This window comes from Dama dama, chromosome 25 (genome assembly GCF_033118175.1).
Source record: "Dama dama isolate Ldn47 chromosome 25, ASM3311817v1, whole genome shotgun sequence".
Lineage (NCBI taxonomy): Eukaryota > Metazoa > Chordata > Mammalia > Artiodactyla > Cervidae > Dama > Dama dama.
In genome coordinates this window covers 52886269-52903412 of record NC_083705.1, presented here as the reverse complement: position 1 = coordinate 52903412, position 17144 = coordinate 52886269, and the positions used below count along the sequence as shown (strand labels likewise).

Sequence of the window (17144 nt, the reverse complement as noted above, 5' to 3'; positions counted from 1 at the left end):
ATGTTAATATGCCTGGCATCATTTTTAATAAAATTGCTGATGCATGGATAAATTGTGTAGCCAAATAATTGATCAGCAATAAAAACAGGCTAATGAAAAAGAATTTCACATCATTAAATTGTGTTAAAACTGCTAGGTATGTAATATAAAGTAAAAATGGCAAAAGTAATATGTGATAATAGAAATCAGAAGAGTTCTTATTTTAGGGAGTTTAGGTAGTATATAGAAATATTTTGGGGGGGGTTCTGGTAATATTCTGATTTTTTTATCTAAGTGTTAGTAGCACAGGTGTGCACATTTTGTGAAAACTCACTAACCTCTACATATACTATTTATATATTTCTTAATGCACATTTTAGCTTAATTAAAAGTTTAATAAAAATAAAATGAAGAAACATAATTGAATACAACATATTTCCTCCAAAACTAATTCTTGCTATGTATCGTGCTTAGTCACTCAGTCCTGACAGTCTCTGCAATCCTATGGATATTATCTTGCCAGGTTCCTCTGTCTGTGGGATTTTTCAGGCAAGAATACTGGAGTGGGTGGCCATTTCCTCCGCCAGCAGATCTTTCTGACCCAGGTATCAAACCTGTTTCTCCTGTGTCTCCTGGATTGGCAGACGGATTATTTTACCACTGAGCCACCTGGGAAGCCCTGGTGGCAGGTATTTCCCTTCCATGGCTCACTGGCTCATCTTGAAGTGCTTCAATCAATGACTCCATTTCTCAGGTATCATTGGAATACTATCTGTGACTCCTCTATAATACCTAAAATGGTTGGAAAATACCAAAAAAAAAAATAATAATAATAATAATTAAATTGAAAAATAATAACAATTTTAAGTTGTCCCAATCTGTGCTATGCCCATTACATAATAAAAATGGAAATATTAGAATAAAAGTTCAGTAAAATTAGGCACATATATTTCCAGTGTATGGTTAATCATATCATATGGGTATATGAAAAGAAACTATTGAATAATAGTTTATTCAATTTCACCTTTAAATTAAAACTGATGTTAATGAAGTGAAACAATTCTTATTAAAATGCCTTTAGAATTGTCAGAAATACATATTGCTTTATCCTCAACTGCAGGTGTACTCACATTCTCATAAATGAAATCATCTATCTTTAAGCAAACCAAAATTACCTTTGCTTTAATTATTGTATATGTAACCAAACTTTGTGGATCTCTCTTTGTTCATTTTAACAGGGATGGACATTTTATAGATAAGTAAATTTCTTGGACAATTGAATATATTTTGAAATGGAAATTTTCAGTCATCCATGAAATTAAACAGTGCTTTACAAAGAAAAGAAAAGCTTTTCAGTGATGAATTCTGCCCTCCTATCTTAGATTCTCTGTTTAAATTTCCATGTCAAAGTAAATAGTATCTTATTCCAAAACAAATTCCTAGGAAGTTTTTATCTCATGCAAATTTCCTTTTTGCTCTAACAGTCTCCACATGCAGTGCTTGTGGTCTGACTTTTCTGGTGGGACTTCCATGCTGTGTAATTCTGCTTGCTTGATTGTTCTTACCATGTCTTGTGATCTTGTTGACCTCCTAATACTTTGTTCCATTTTATAGTTCAGTTTTGTTTTTCTAATTCAACATTTAGCAGGTGTTTAACTTTGTGGAAGTGTTAGGTAGTTAGAATAGGGAAAAGGAGTCCAAAATGGCGGTGGCTAAGAGACAAGGAAGGGAAAAACCCACAAAAATAGAACAAAAGGAGGTCAAAGGAAGGTCCGAGGACCGGAGTGAGGACTTCAGGTAGAACAGCACTCCTGACTAAGCCCAGTTTGCATAGGGCAGGCCCAGGGGGAAGAAGAAAACATAAAAAGAGGAGCCAAAGGGCCTTCTCTCTCTCTCTCTTTCCCGTGTGCATCCGCTCTCTCTCTCTCACTCTACCCACACCCCCAGCCCCACCCCACCGTGCGCTGGCGTGCTCCTCCACTCTCTTCTCTTCTTCGAGGATGGATTCTCCTGCTATCTTCTAAATAAAATAGAGCTGTAACACTGATTTGTCTAAGAGCTATGACACGGTTTGTCCAAGACCCGAGAGCTGTGACGTGCCGAGGGCTTTAATGTCCGTTGCTCCAAATCATTGTTGTGCCCAGACAAGAACCGAGGAGTGTTACACTCGCCTGACAGAAGGAAGGAAGAAGGGAAGGAGGGAGGGAGGAGTTAGGAGGATCACTTTCATCTTTGTCAGGAGTGACATGTAATGATATTTAGCCAACTTCTTGTCCTCCAAGTTGCCCCTCAGATAAATATGATGTTCATTTGCCATTTTCTGAGGTTTAGATTTTGTTGCTGGTGTTATTGTTTACACTTTTTTTTTTTTTTTTAATTTAAACATTTCTCTTTAATCTTAATGGAGAAATCATGGGGGCTAAAATAAACAGGATGGAAAATCTGGATAGAACTAGTTTGCAAGTTTCAGCGAAAAAAACTCTGATTGTAACAGAATAAAAATGGAACTAGGTCTAATCCTCCCTAGCTACTCATTATATTTCTTTCAATCTTGTCTAGTAAGGATAAATCCACCCAATTCTTTCATTCATCTTTTAAGCCTACATCTTGTGCTCCAAGATCCCGCAAGAATTTTCTTGTGCTGTAGAACATATTAGGAAAGTTGTAAGTACAGATAATGCTGCTTTAGTAGTATAAAGTAGTCAGATAAAATATATATGTCTTAGAAAGTTTTACATGGTCTGTCTCAATCCTAATATATGGTTCTTTGACTGGAAAAATGTGCCTAATGTATTTGCCTGTCAGGGTAGGGCATAAATTTCTGAATTTTTTTTTAAATTAGAACTTTAAGTATTCAAAGCATTAATGCCCTATCTGTAAACACTCTTCTATAACCTATTTGTGAAAGAAAATTTATTGTGCATTTCAGATAAGTCAAATGGATATGCTGTTTTCAACCCAAAATGTGCAGAGTTATAAATTAAGGTAATGCTCCAATATGATCAGATTCAAGGAACGCAACACTGAAATTAAGGATTGCATTCCCAGGATCAAGATTAAGATCTCCTATCAGATGTAAGACAATAGTTAGAAGAATTAGTAGATTTTAATGTCCCCAAACATAAAGAAATAAGAGAAAATAGAATTATGAGTACTCTGCCAGTGATAATTTGATCTAAGATTTAAAAAATATATGTGTAATTATTTAGTAGATAAAGTGAAGAGCATATGCAGAGCGTGTGAGAGAGGGCATCACACATTGGGGATTCCTCCAGTTCTTCATGTGACTGAAGTGCTAAGTCAGAGAAGAGAGACAGATAAAAGCTTCAAGGAAGAGGTAAATGAACATTAATTAGGGGGTTTACATTTTGTTCATAATAGTTTCAGAAGTGCTGGAATTAAATTATTTCGTGTGTTTGCTTGTCTAATAAATATATGAGAGGACAGAATCAAACTTAATAAATCATTTAGGTAGAAAATATTTTATTTTAGAATTTGAGGCTACATCTTAATGTTTTGTTTGGTTTGCTTTACAAAATCACATATAGCAAAGAAGCTCTGTTTTAAATTGATGTTGCTTAGTAACAGTAGAATAGTTACAGCAATAATAATTAAAACTTTTGATACAGAATAACATGCAGACCAGATTTTGTGCTTTGTTCAAGACACATTTATTTTAAAAACCCTGTAATTGATAGAATGAGAGTTTTATGACATAAAAGGATAAAGTTTCTGGAAAAAAATTCTTTTTAAATTATGGAGCATTGTTTCCATTTAGCTACTTTTATTTTTAGCATTATTGTCATGGTGTAATGAATTGGATATGCTTCTAATGTACTAATATATTTATACTGCTATAATAGAATCACATGAACAGAGGAGAAAAATTCTCCATTATAATGCAAATATATAAATTGTTTTCCACCACTTTGTGTTTCCAGGGTGAATGGACCTATAATCATGTACTGTTTCTTTCATTCATATACTTTAAGTACAAATTTGATTATGTACTTAAAATTTTGGTAATGGACAAAATGTCTCATTTTGGTTACACACACATGCACGCCCACAGATGCACACACCATGATGAAGATAAAAATTGAATAATATTGTCTCAATAATTTAGCAAAAATGCATATCAGTTTTAGTAATAAGATATGGTAATTTGGGAACATAATAAAGAGGAAATTAACCCCATTAAAATAACTGTAGGTTTTTATTTAATTTTCAAAAAAGATATGTGATTTTAAATAAGTAAATATTAACTATTCACTTATCCAGAAATATACTAAAGTGAAAGTATAAAATTTTTAAACCGGATCTTTTTTCCACTTACACTAAACACAATTGCATCCTGCAATATTAGCCAGTTACACGTTATTTTAATGAGCCATGCTCATTAGGAGAAATTATGAACATGAGGCCACATTTTACAATGTACCATGTCTTTCATTGACCTTCATCGACATTTCTTCTGTGTCTTGAATACTTACTGGTCTTAGAAAGCACCTAAATGCTATCAGTGGTTCCTGTATGTGATTTTATGTATTCTGAATGAATGCTATTTTGTTAGTCTTCCATTGCCGCTGTAAAAATCTACAACTAACCTCGTGGCTTAAAAGAGCATATATTGATTATCTTAAAGTTCTGGAGGTCAGAAGCCTGAGATAAGTCTAACTGGGGTAAATTCTAAGTTTAGAAAGGGCTGTACTCCCTCTGAAGGCTGTAGGGGGAAATCCCTTTTATTCATTTCCCAGATAGATAAGGGGCCAGGGGCACTTAGTGGTTTGTGGTCCCCCTGCTCTCTTCAAAGCCGAGGAAGTCAGACCAAATCCTCTTGCTGCTATCTCTCTGGCTCTCTTTTTTCCCCTCCCTTGTTCTTGCAGAAGGATATCTGTCATTACATTAGAACTACTTGGATAATCCCAGATAACCTCACTGTTTTAATTCACCTCATTAGCAACCTTAATCCCCTTTGCAGTCTTTATTCTCCTTGTCAGGTAACCTAACACAGTCATTGGTTCCAGAGATTAGGCTGTGGATACCTGGTGCTACTGGGAAAGAATCTGCCTGCCAATGCATTTAAGGAGGGACGATCCCCTGGAAAGGGCCGGGCCAGTCCACTTCAGTACTCTGGCCTGGAGAATCTCCTGGACAGAGGAGCATGGCAAACTATAGTCCGTAGGGTCGCACAGAGTTGGACTCGACTGAAGCAGTTTAGCATGCACAGGACACTAAAGAAGGGAAGGGGAAATATTTTGCCTAATAAGCCTAGCTGTGTGCGGAGAATCATTGGCAGAAGAGTAAGTGTGAATAACTAAGCATCCATCAAATAGTTATAGCAACAGAAAACTGAAATGCTCACAATATAAAACTTCATGGAGTACCAAAAGGATAAACTTCGTTACACTCTGTAATATACTACTTACTGTAAGTTTATGATAATTGGAAAGAGTTGTTATTAGATTCATGATAAATTACAGAGTTGCAATGTCCAAGCATGAAATGACAATTTTTAAGTCACATTACTTGTGTGATTTATCAATGTTTCTATTTACTTATGGATTGAAATAATTCTAATTATTTTTGATTATCCTGTCACAAAGTAAACTTTTAAAAATTATCTGGATCTACTATACTCTATTCATCTACATACACATGCATACATCTCTTAAAATTCTTACCACCTCTGTATTAACCACATATTTTCTCATAAGCTTGGCAAATTAACAAGAGTTCTGACATAAAGTGAAAGAAAATGAGAATGTTTATATATGTGTTCTGTGTGAGAGTGTACAATGGTATAAATTAGAGAAAACATTTTAGAAGTATTTTGGAGCATTGAAATTTTATATAATTTCTCATTTACTTATTAAATTACACTTGTAGAAATTTATAACAGTAAAAGTGTTAATAATAGTCATCACTTACTATTGAGTATTTACTTTGGGCCAAAACTAATCTAAGGCACTTACTTGTACAAATTGTTTAATTCTCAAAATGATACCATGAAATAATTTATATCACTGCCTCATTTTATGAATGAGGAAGCAGGGGCACAGAGAGGTTAGGGCAGTTTACTTAGGTACAAAGAGTAGCACATATTTTTGATTCCAGACTCTGGATTCCAGAATCCTTATCACAACTTTTAATGTAAGAAAGAGACATGCCCAGGATGACATACATGCAAAGATCGCCTTTTCATATCTTTTCATGAAAAACTGCCAAACTTTTGTGTCAATTAATGTGAAGAGTTAATTATTATTCATTATAACTCCAGTAGACAATAGAATTATTTTATAGCTAGATGAAAGAAAACAGAAGACTCTACACATGACATCATCAGATGGTCAACACCAAAATCAAACTGATTATATTCTTTGCAGCCAAAGATGGAGAAGCTCTATACAGTCAGCAAAAACAAGACAGGGAGCTGAATGTGGCTCAGATCATGAACTTCTTAATGACAAATTGAGACTTAAATTGAAGAAAGTAGGGAAAACCATTAGATCATTCAGGTATGACCTAAATCAAGACCCTTATGATTATACAGTGGAAGGGACAGATAGATTCAAGGGAATAGATTTGATTGATAGACTGCCTGAAGAACTATGGATGGAGGTTTGTGACATTGTACAGGAGGCAGTGATCAAGACCATCCCCAAGAAAAATAATGCAAAAAGGCAAAATGGTTGTCTGAAGAGGCCTTACAAATAGCTGAGAAAAGAAGAGAAGCTAAAGGCAAAGAGAAAAGGAAAGATATACCCTTTTGAAGCAGAGTTCCAAAGAATAGCAAGAAGAGATAAGAAAGCCTTCCTAAGCAATCAATGCAAAGAAATAGAGGAAAACAATAGAATGGGAAAGACTAGAGATGTCTTCAAGAAAATTAGAGATACCAAGGGAACATTTCATGCATACAATGAATAAACAATAAAGGACAGAAATGGTATGGACCTAACAAAAGCAGAAGATAGTAAGGAGAGGTGGCAAGAAACACGAAAGAACTATACAAAAAAGATCTTCATGACCCATATAACCATGATGGTGTGATCACTCACCTAGAGGCAGACATCCTGGAATGCAAAGTCAAGTGGGCCTTAGGAAGCATCGCTATGAACAAAGCTAGTGGTTTTGATGGAATTCCAGTTGAGCTATCAGTCCTTTCGATGAATATTCAAGGTAAAACTCCTTTAGGATTGACTGGTTTGATCTCCTTGCTGTCCAAAGGACTCTCAAGAGTCTTCTCTAGCATGACAGTTCAAAAGCATCAATTCTTTGGTGCTCAGCCTTCTTAATGGTCCAACTCTCATATCTGTAAATCACTACTGAAAAACCATAACTTTAACTATACAGATCTTTTTCAGCAAAATGATGTCTCTGCTTTTTAATATGCTGTCTAGGTTTATCATAACTTTCCTTCCAAGAAGCAAGAGTTTTTTAATTTCATGAATGAAGTCACCATCCACAGTGATTTTAGAGCCCAAGAAAATAAAATCTGTCACTGCTTCTACTTTTTCAATTTCTATTTGCCATGGACTTTTGGGATTGGATACCATGATCTTAGTTTTTTGAATGTTGAGTTTTAAGCCACCTTTTTCACTTTCATCAAGAGGCTCTTTAGTTCCTCTTTGTTTTCTGCCTTTAGGTTGATGTCATCTGCATATCTAAGAAGGGCTATCTCAGAATATCAGTTTAAATAGGAGATGTGATGATGCAATCTTTTCTGTTACAAAGGATAACTGGAAGCATGCTATTAGAATGAGCTACTTGGACAAAGTGTTGGGGAGAAAGAAAATAAGATTTTTAAGACATTTAAGTGTTAAAAGAAGAAGAAGAAGAAGAAGTAGAGACTGCAAAGAAAACCAGAAGAAATGGCTTTGGACAAAACTAGGGGAATTTGATATCATAAATGCAAAGGATGAAAATGCTTGATGTATGAGGATATGATCAACAGACTCAATGCAAAGTGCCCTTCAGTTGAACAGTTCATTGCATTGGCAAGAGAACTTTTTAAATTAATTTTTATTGGAGTACATCTGCTTTACAATTTGTGTTAGTTTCTACTACATAGCAAAATGAATCAGCCACACACACACACACACACACACACACACACACACACACATATATATGCCCTCCATTTTGAAATTCCTTCCCATTCAATATCAATACTGTTTATTTGTAAATCCCAGTTTCCCAATTCCTCCCACCCTGAACTATCCCTCCTTGGTATCCATCCATACATTTGTCAGCTTTGCTTTGCAAATAAGATCATCTATACCATTTTGACAGCTTTATTTCACTCTAGTTCAGTTTAGTCGCTCAGTCGTGTCTGACTCTTTGCGACCCCATGAACCACAGCACGCCAGACCTCTCTGTCCATCACCAACTCCCAGAGTCTACCCAAAGCCATGTCAAGTCGGTGATGCCATCCAACCATCTCACCCTCTGTCATCCCCTTCTCCGGCCTTCTTTCTAGGGAAGTAGCTAAAATGTAGAGTTTAAGGCTGAATGGGATTAGAAACAATAGGATGAAAACAATTTTTTCAATAGCTCTATCTATGAAAGAGAAGAGAACAAAGATACTAGAGAGAGAGGGTATAAAGTCTTTTTTGATGCTGAAGAGGCAAGTGCATCATTAACTCTCTCTGGGAAGGATTTAATTTGGAAGGAGTACCAGTAGAAAGTCGATAATTAAAAAAGGGACATCCCACTCCTGAGAAGGCAAGAATATTTGAGAATCTTATGATTATTAGGATTAATAATGGATTAATTAGGTTCAGGAAGTAAGACAGACAGCAGGGACTGATGAAAATGTAAAAGTTTAGTGAATAGAAAATAGTTCCGTTCCTATCTAGAGTCTTCAATTTTCTGTGAAAAGTGCAATTAATGTCACTTAGAGTGAGACAAAGTGTGCTCATAATGGTAAAAGAAGACTAAAGTTTTGAAATAGCTACATGACACTGCCCTAGATGATGAAAATTATTAGACTGATATTCTTTACCTGCTATGTGTTTAACTAAATTCTACTTTATATTCCCACCAATTTCAAAATATTTAAAATGCTTCTATTGTGTAAATTTACATGAACTAGAATAATTGAATATTGCAAAATAAAGAGATAATAATATAACACACATATCTTATTCTTTCCTCCATATCCATTTGAAAAATCTAGTGGGACTGCCTAAAACGACATTCCTCAAATGGGAGGGAGTCATAGGAAGGGGCAAGTCATGATGAGTTTGAAAGCAGCAGACTTTTCCTTTGGGATGAAGCTGACTTGTACACTTGAATAAACACATTCAGCTGAAACTGATAGGCCTTCCTTCTCCCGATACAAGTAATTACTTAATGTCAAGTCAAGCATTAAAATAGTCATGTTAAATAGTTGCAGATTCCATTGATACTCTAGTTTTATTTTTACAACAGCCTTAAAAGAGAAGTTAATATGTCTAATTTTGAAACACACTAAAACACTTTGAAAACATTTTCAACTTTATAATGCTGCCTAAAATGGCAACCCACTCCAGTATGCTTGCCTGGTTAACCCCATTGACAAAGGAGTCTCGGGGGAGGGGGGTGCAGTCCAGGGGGTCATAAAGAGTCAGATATGAGTTAGCTAATAAACAATAAACGAAGAGATAGCTTAGGCCCTTGAGAGGGTAACAGGCAGGAAGGCCAGCGGTCTCCAAATGGAGGAAAAAGGCTGCAAATGCCAGACATTTTATCTCTCTTAAGCGGCAGGAAGAAACAAACCAGCAATATTTTTTCTTCTCTATACAAATTTAAAAGGAGGTTTCTCTTAAAATGTTGTGTTGCCATGACACCTGGTTTCACCTGAAGCTAACTACTCTCAAAGCTTGAGTTAACCAACACATTTCTTTTTCTTATGGAAATGTTGTCTTAAGCTATGTTAATGTACCCCAGACTCTATCTTCAAGTTGGTTCCGCCAAACGGCCTAACCTACTTACTCAGATATTGTTCCCTAATCTATGTAAACGAAACTATTTGTTGGTATTCTGCCCTTCTACAAGATTCAAGTCAATTGTTTTATGGCCAGGGATGAATTATCTGGTGCCATTCTAAATTTTATGACATTCCTTTCTTTTCATTAACAGACTGTGAGTGACTATATAACATACAGCTAAAGACTAGGAGGGGGGTACTCTTTTGCCTCCTTCTGATGCCTATGTCAGAAGCTTTCTCTAACTCCTTTATACTTTAATAAAACTTTATTACACAAAAGCTCTGAGCGATCCAGCCTTGTCTCTGGCCCCGGACTGAATTCGTCTCCTCTGGAGGCCAAGAATTCCGCGTCTTATCGTTCAGCAACAACCTTTCACCCTACTATGTCAAGATAGCCAGAGATCTAATAATACTAGAGTTTTATCCATGTATTTAAATGTATAAATGAGTGCTGTTGGTATTCAAGAAAGTAACTGCATTATAGAATACAAAAATAAGCAAATAAAGCCCCAAATCTTACATATCAACTTTTTTATAGTGAGTGCAAGAAACTCTAATGAGAAAAAATACATCAAAATATGTTGTATTGCTTTTGTTATTATGTTTCTATATGAATCTCTTGAGAAAGTATTATTATTAATAGTAGTTATTGCTCTTGAAACTATACTGCCTTTCCAATAAAATATAATCCACAAGTCTTGAACTTTATAAAAGTAGTCTGGAAACACATGCAATAACAGCAAAGGTATCTCTGGTTTTCCTCTCCTAAAATCACAAAAGTAATTACAAGAGTTGCTGCCTGAGTAAAATCCCCCTGATAATTTTACTAAATATTTTTTTCTTTCTTAAACTATTGAGTGATTTTACTTTTGGTCATTTAAGGAGTTGTGAACTAGCTTTTGGTTTTAATAGAACAGGAACGATTTTTGGAAACATTTTAAGAGTAGGAGTCTTTGTATGCACAGATAGTAGCTTGTAGTGTATATTTTCATGATTATTTTAAAAATGCATATTTTCATCATTATTTTAAAATATGCACTCCAGATTTTCTGTCATTTAGTTATGCTCAGATGACATTGAAAAGCAGACAAAGCACTTTATTCAGTTCTATGAGTTACTGACATGCAGCTTAAATAAATATATATTAGCTTCACGAAGCAAGACTTTTGTAAAGTTGATGATTTTTCATTTCTTGACTAGATTGTCTACTGTAATAACCAGCGAAGATCTATTTAGGATTAGAATGATACATTTTGAGAGTATTGGAAAAATGTAGGTGTTTGAAATCACTTGGTGATACAAGAAATATTTACAGCTTTATGCATTTATAAAAATATAATTATAGATAATATATGGTAAAACTACTTTTAAATGTTTATGTTTTCTATATAGAGAGAACAGTAGATCAATCAAACAATGTACTGTAGACAGCTTTTATTTTAGCCCATGATGGATTTCATTTTTTCTTTCAAATGAATTTGACCCTCTACTTTGTTGTCAGAGACCATCCCACACTCCACTGTATTGTGTACAGTGGTAGCTATGTGCTTGAATCAGAAAGTATGCTATTCTTTTAAGAATACCCAAGTCACCACTGAAAATTATCCCAGTAAAATCTTATCAGTGGCTTCTGTGGAGGTAGGCAGACCTCTTTTCTATATGTCCTGAGAAATGTTGCTATTTGTTTACTTATTTCATATAATTTCCTGTTATCTAGGTTGAATCCATTTTTTTGTCTATTTCTTCTCTACTAGTATGTGCTCTGAGGGCAGAGCAAGAATTCTCATCTTTGCCCAAAGAGAACCTTTTACTAATTAGAGTTGAAGATATCAAGGATTCCTGAGACAGAACTAGAGATATAATACTTCATAAATTGGTTAATTTTTCTTCACCTTAGCAGCTAATGAAACACTTTCTGTTTTACAAAAAGGGAACCAAGAAGCTGAAATGCAGCTTAGGAAGACATCCTTGTGTGTGAGTGATTTAAATCATGAGAAAATAGCCTTTTTTTAATTCACAATTTTGTTTGACTGATTCTTTGCATTTTCCCCAATATTTACAATTATTTCAGAAATGTAGAACAAACTTATAGTTAAACTGTAAATTTAACACCTGCAAAAATTAGGCCAAAAAATAAGCTAAAATGATTCATTCAGCTAAGGGCAGGTGTAGGGTGTTGAGTAGCACATGAGTTCTTTTATATTTGCTGAGGCTAAAAAGGACAGTGCCTGATGAACTATAGACAAAAGTTCGTGACATTGTACAGGAGACAGGGATCAAGACCATACCCAAGAAAAAGAAATGCAAAAAAGGCAAAATGGCTGTCTGACGAGGCCTTAAAAATAGCTGAGAAAAGAAGAGAAGCAAAAAGCAAAGGAGGAAAGGAAAGATATGCTTATTTGAATGCAGAGTTCCAAAGAATAGCAAGGAGAGATAAGAAAGCTTTCCTCAGTGATCAATGCAAAGAAATAGAGGAAAACAATAAAATGGGAAAGACTAGAGATCTCTTCAAGAAAATTAGAGATACCAAGGGAACATTTCATGCAAAGATGGACTCAATAAGGACAGAAATGTTATGGACCTAACAGAAGCAGAAGATAGTAAGAAGAGGTGGTAAGAATACACAAAAGAACTGTATAAAAAAGATCTTCATGACCCAGAAAATCATGAAGGTGTGATCACTCACATTCACCTAGAGGCAGACATCCTGGAATGCAAAGTCAAGTGGGCCTTAAGAAGCATCACTTTGAACAAAGCTGGTGGAGGTGATGGAATTCCAGTTGGGCTATTTCAAACCCTAAAAGATGATGTTGTGAAAGTGCTGCACTCAATCTGTCAGCAAATTTGGAAAACTCAGCAGTAGCCACAGGACTGGAAAAGGTCAGTTTTCATTCCAATCCCAAAGAAAGGCAATGCCAAAGAATGCACAAACTACTGCACAGTTGCACTCATCTCACACACTAGCAAAGTAATGCTCAAAATTCTCCAAGCCAGGCTTCAGCAATACATGAACAGTGAACTTCCAGAGTTCAAGCTGGTTTTAGAAAAGGCAGAGGAACCAGAGATCCAATTGCTAACATCTGCTGGAACATTGTAAAAGCAAGAGAGTTCCAGAAAAACATCTATTTCTGCTTTATTGACTATGCCAAAGCCTTTGACTGTGTGGATCACAATAAACTGTAGAAAATTCTGAAAGAGATGGGAATATCAGATCACCTGACCTGCCTCTTGAGAAACCTGTATGCAGCTCAGGAAGCCACAGTTAGAATAGGACATGGAACAACAGACTGATTCCAAATAGGAAAAGGAGTACGTCAAGGCTGTATATTGTCACCCTGCTTATTTAACTTATATGCAGAGTACATCATGAGAAACGCTGGGCTGGAGGAAGCATAAGCTGGAATCAAGATTGTCGGGAGAAATATCAATAACCTCAGATATGCAGATGACACCATCCTTATGGCAGAAAGTGAAGAAGAACTAAACAGCCCCTTGATGAAAGTGAAAGAGGAGAGTGAAAAAGTTGCCTTCAGCTCAACATTCAGAAAACTAAGATTACGGCATCTGGTCCCATCACTTCATGTCAAATAGACGTGGAAACAGTAGCTGACTTTATTTTTGGGGGCTCCAAAATCACTGCAGATGGTGATTGCAGCTATGAAATTAAAAGATGCTTACTCCTTGAAAGGAAAGTTATGACCAACCTAGACAACATATTAAAAAGCAGAGGCATTGTTTTGTCAACAAAGGTCTTTCTAGTCAAGGCTATGGTTTTTCCAGAGTCATGTATGGATGTGAGAATTGGACTATAAAGAAAGCTGAGGGTCGAAGAATTGAAGAATTTGAAGTGTGGTGTTGGAAAAGACTCTTGAGAGTCCCTTGAGGTACAAGGAGATACAACCAGTCCATCCTAAAGGAAATCAATCCTGGGTTTCATTGGAAGGACTGATGTTGAAGCTGAAACTCCAATATTTTGGCCACCTGATGGGAAGAGCCAACTCATTTGAAAAGACCCTGATGTTGGAAAAGATTGAAGGCAGGAGGAGAAGGGGACGACAGAAGATGAGATGGTTAGATTGCATCACCGAATCAATGGACATGAGTCTGGGTAAACTCTGGGAGTTGGTGCTGGACAGGGAGGCCTGGCGTGCTGCATGGTGTCGCAAAGAGTCGGACACGGCTGAGCGACTGAACTGAACTGAACTGAAATTATACTTTGGCAGTTGTGAATATGAGCAGAACTATTGTGTGTGGGAAAATATATGTATTTTTAGAATTAGCACATAAAATAATTCACTTTACTTGATTTCAAGCCCTTTTAGCCAATATTTTATATAATCAGTTTACAATGTATTTATGATTATGGGCTAATATACTTTTTTAAGGTTTTACTCATTGTTTAAGAGTTGTATGTCAAGGGCCTACTCTTTCTAGGCTGTTGACTATATACTGAATTTAAAATTGTGACTGTATCTATATCTACTGGTGCATGCATTTGTGCTCAGTCACTTCAGTCATGTTAGAATCTTTGTGGCCCCATGGACTATAGCCCACCAGTCTCCTCTGTCCATGGGATTTTCTAGGCAAGAATACTGGAATGGGTTGCCATGCCCTCCTCCAGGGGATCTTCTTGATCCAGGAATCAAAACCATGTCTCCTGCATCCTCTGTATTGCAGGCAGATTCTTTACTGCTGAGCCACCAGAGAAGCCCATTGATATCTGTATCTATCTCTATATCTATATCTATCTGTATATCTCATCTCACAGAGCTTTAAATTTAGCAGGAGAAAAGAGGGAAGGCTAATTATATAAAGTCTTCTATGCGTTACAGCTACCTAAGAGAACAACTAGGATTAAATATGAAGCAATATGATAATATAGTGTAATTTAGATGGAGGTTATAAACTAAGAAAGAGACCAAAATTCAGTTAAAATTTGAACAAATTCTCAACATTTAAAACTGATATTAGAGAGGAAATTCTATTTTACTAGTCTCTTTTAAAAAGCTGTAAGATGTGACAGTACTGGGCAAATACCCATGTAGTACTGGTCCAATGGGTCTGAAAGGAGGTACCCCTTTTAAACAAGTGACACCTCTGCCAGATCTATGTATCTCACCATCCCATATTTATAGATTTAGACTCAGATGGATAATTGGCATTTTCATTTGCTATCCAGCCAGTTAAAATACAGTTTATATATAAAGGGCTTTCCTGGTGGCTCAGATGGTAAATAATCTCCCTGCAATGCAGGAGACCTGGGTTTGATCCCTGGGTTGGGAAGATCCCCTGGAGGAGTGCATGGCAACCCACTCGAGTATTCTTGACTGGAGAAACCCATGGACAGAAGAACCTCACAGGCTACAATCCATGGGGTCACAAAAACCAGACACAACTAATTGACTAACATTTTCACTTCACTTTTGTGTATAAAAAATAAAAATTATACAAAGAAAGAAAACAAACAACCAAAAAAAAAAAAACAAAAAAACTTGGTCTTCTTGAATACCAGGCCTTTGTAGTTATGTATTGGAGAAGGCAATGGCACCCCACTCCAGTACTCTTGCCTGGAAAATCCCATGGATGGAGGAGCCTGATAGGCTGCGGTCCATGGGGTCGCTAAGAGTCCCACACGACTGAGCGACTTCACTTTCACTTTTCACTTTCACACATTGGAAAAGGAAATGGCAAACCACTCCAGTGTTCTTGCCTGGAGAATCCCAGGGATGGGGGAGCCTGGTGGGCTGCCATCTATGGGATCACATAGAGTCGGACACGACTGAAGTGACTTAGCAGCAGCAGTAGCAAAATTCTTCTAGGGCAAGTTATCTAAAGCTTTCTGAAGAAAATGATATATAATCTGAAATCTGAAGGATGAACAGAGAAATAACAAGGGAGAATTTAGCTCTTAGGCATTTATTCTCTTAAATAATACATACAAGTACCCAGTACGTGGCAGGAATTTTGGTATATTGGTTTGGACATATACTTAGTCTCTGCTCTAATGGAGCTCACCGTCCACCAAGGGAAAAGTATGTACCAGGCTTACGACTTGGATGAGCATGAAATATGGAATTTGAATAAGTTCACTATGGTTGAAGGTAGAGCCTGAGGTTGAAAATGCTGATACGTTTCTTTCAAGAGAAAGACAGACTCTATAATGAAGGCCTTATGAGTTATGTTAAGAAAATCTGACTTTATTCTAAAGGGAGATAAATGAGAAAGCATGGCACAATTTTAGGGAACTAACACAACTGTGATTGTGTGTGTGTGTGTGTGTGTTACACTTGATAAGGGTGTCATTAATTGCAGATTGGAGAGTTATTCAGAGAGGTGGACTGTGGAAGAATATGGTCTGGTTAATTCACTGTATCAGTAACATAGTGGGAGTAATTGTGGGTTGGGTTGAAGTAGTTCAGATGTAGATGATCAGGAATGAACTCAATAAAGAGCTACATGATTCAGAATAAGAATGAATATAGAGATATTCACCCCGCTTTTCTCAGTAGTTAATATACTTCTTGGTACATAGGAGGCATCAGAAATTTTGTTATAAATTATTTTGTTATATATTGTCTTATTTGTTATAAATGTGATAGAGGAGGAAAGGTATTGAAATGGTGATGAGCATAAACTCTGAATTCAGACCGTTTGAATTTAGAATTCAGACTCTGTTGCTTATTTCAAGATTCTGCCTTCCATTAACTGTGTGACATGAGGCACATTGCTTAACTTTATTGTGCCTCAGTTTCCTCAATTGTAAAATGGGGCTTATATTGCTGCAAGGATTCAGTGTGATCCTGCATGCAAATAACTTAGAGCAGTGTTAACCAAACACAGAGAGATCGAAAGTTCTGGGTCTGTCCTAATCAGCAAGATGGACCATTGTGCTTCTCTAACCTTTGATCCAAGTGAGTACAACCTAAGAGAAATTCCAGACATCAAAAAATAGCTGGATGTGAAAATACAAAGAGGGACAGTAAAAGCACAATAGAATATGGGAGGTGTAGTTACTATGAGCAAGTCTTGCAGTTCTAAGCCTCTTAGAAACAGAAAAAAAAGATGATTAAATACGTCAGCTAAACTGCAGTTTCTTGTGAATTGTAATGTTCAGAGTAAGAGAGAAATGTAGCAAGACTAGAAAGTAGGATTATTTTAAACTACAATTGCAATTATTTTAAATTTCCTTAAAGCA

General features: G+C 36.1%; 1 long non-coding RNA gene across 2 annotated transcripts in view; it reads right to left on the bottom strand.

Annotated features, from left to right (window-relative positions):
• Window positions 1-239: 239 nt before the first annotated feature.
• Window positions 240-17144, bottom strand: part of LOC133046711 (uncharacterized) — a 29587-nt gene continuing 12682 nt past the window's right edge. Inside the window, exons 3-4 of one of the 2 annotated variants that reach the window (XR_009690548.1) lie at window positions 7038-7304; window positions 240-771 (exon numbers count right to left, since the gene is read on the bottom strand). This is a non-coding gene — a long non-coding RNA (uncharacterized LOC133046711). The remainder of the gene's footprint in view (window positions 772-7037; window positions 7305-17144) is intronic. The other variant, XR_009690547.1, reaches the window with a different exon arrangement.